This window comes from Austrofundulus limnaeus, unplaced genomic scaffold, assembly GCF_001266775.1.
Source record: "Austrofundulus limnaeus strain Quisiro unplaced genomic scaffold, Austrofundulus_limnaeus-1.0 Scaffold123, whole genome shotgun sequence".
NCBI lineage: Eukaryota > Metazoa > Chordata > Actinopteri > Cyprinodontiformes > Rivulidae > Austrofundulus > Austrofundulus limnaeus.
In genome coordinates this window covers 918,530-920,462 of record NW_013952525.1, presented here as the reverse complement: position 1 = coordinate 920,462, position 1,933 = coordinate 918,530, and positions in this window count along the sequence as shown.

Below are 1,933 nucleotides of genomic sequence, written 5' to 3'. Positions count from 1 at the left end.
GTGTGTGTGTGTGTGTGTGTGTGTGTGTGTGTGTGTGTGAGCTTCTCAAATAATAATGGGAATAATAAATAATAAAATTTGTGTTTCCAGATATCATTTAACAGCCATAATTCAATCTAAATGAAAGCATCAAACTGAATGCAAAATAAGGAAGGATACTCTCTGTTTACAACCTTCCCTTCTGTTATTTTATAATATTTGGTTGTACTATCCAGTAATAAATACTTCAGTTTTGTTGTGTAATGGTAAAAAGAGCAAGAGAGACAGATAAATCCTCACTAACTCCCTTCAATGATGATGGACATATTGTTTATTGATCAGTGTTTTTCACCGGGACAGGGAGGAGTTAGGTTCTGAACTGATGAGCCAACTAAATGAAGAAAAAAACTTGTAAATTCTGTGTTTCTACTCCAAGACTGGATGCAAATTGGATTTATTCACGGTTGTTACTTAGAATAAACTCAATCATTTACTTACAATCTAGGAGTGAAAGTAATAACACAGTGTATTTGTGGTAAAAGGTACAGGGACAAGTTACGTAAATGAATATCTTGCTAAACATTTCCTTTCACTGATTAAATTCTAATTAAATGGAGGCTGACACTGTAGCTAAGCTAACAAGTTGATAATCACACACTAATCTACCCACCTCTTTGAGAACAACTGGATAACAAAATAACACCCTTTTTTGCTGGTCATTTTATTTTTTCTCTTTCATTTTCTGAAATTCTGATTTTTATTATTTTTCTAAGCAACATGGTTCTCTAATTTTCTACTGACTGTGATACTTATGTTGCGTCCCAGTTGTCCTCGGAGGTCGGAGTTAAATGAACTTAAAGCTAAAAGTGTGGTTGCAGAAATATTCAGTCCCCTCTCTTGAACTTTGAATTTGGTTTTATGAACTGAACCATCTTAAGAACTAACCAAATGAAGGGGAAAGTTGTTTTGTTCCATCTCTTGCTCCATTTAATTGATCAAAGTTGAGTTTTTGGAAAACTGGATTGCATAAACTTTTAATCTTTATTGGAAAATAGTGAGATGGGCAGCTCGTATTTTAATCCAGTAATCCATTGAAAGACGATGTTTGTGTGTGCTGATTAAATAGACATACTTCCTGCAGGCTGAAGTCAGGACACAGTAAACCTTTGTTAGTAGTCACTTAGATCCCTCTGATTACACCTTCAGCCACCTGTTTTGTTCCGTCTGCCTTAGTGTGAGGCTTAATCTTCATAATGTACTCCTCCTGTTTTAAATGGTGCACTATCTGATCTCATCCACTTGACTGGAGCTCAGTACCAGACCTTGACATCCAGCTGGTATCAAGCGGACGCCTGTGATGTTCAAGGACATAGAATGAAAACAAATTAAAGTTAAATTTTTGGATTCAGATGACAAAGAGAAGCTGTTGATGTACACTTTCATCATAGAAAAATGTTGCAATAAAGTACATTTCTGGGTGTTTTTATATGTTCATGCACACCTTTACCAATATGTATTTCTTTAGGCTGTGTGGGGAACCCAAAATATTTAGAGAACAATAACTCATAGAAAGGGAGATCATGCAAACACTGTACAGAGTTGGACTTAGGCAACCACAGAAATTTAAATTAAAAAAAAAAATTTCCTAGCCTGGCTAGCTGACTAGAAAAAAAGAAAAGAAATTTAAACGTTACCTCAACCCTAACAATTTGAAACCTGCTTGACAGAATTTTTTTCAAGACACAAATTTACTACCAGCTGATGTTGACAGAGATTATACTATGTTTTTCTTTTCCTCAAGTTTTTTTACTGAGTTGAATACTTAATATTCATGATGTCTGGCAGAATATTTTAAAAGATAGAAAAATTTCAAATTCTGATATTTTTCATCTATACTTCTTTATGTTACAGAACAAGGGAATAATTTTAAATATAATTTATCTTTTAAGGTACA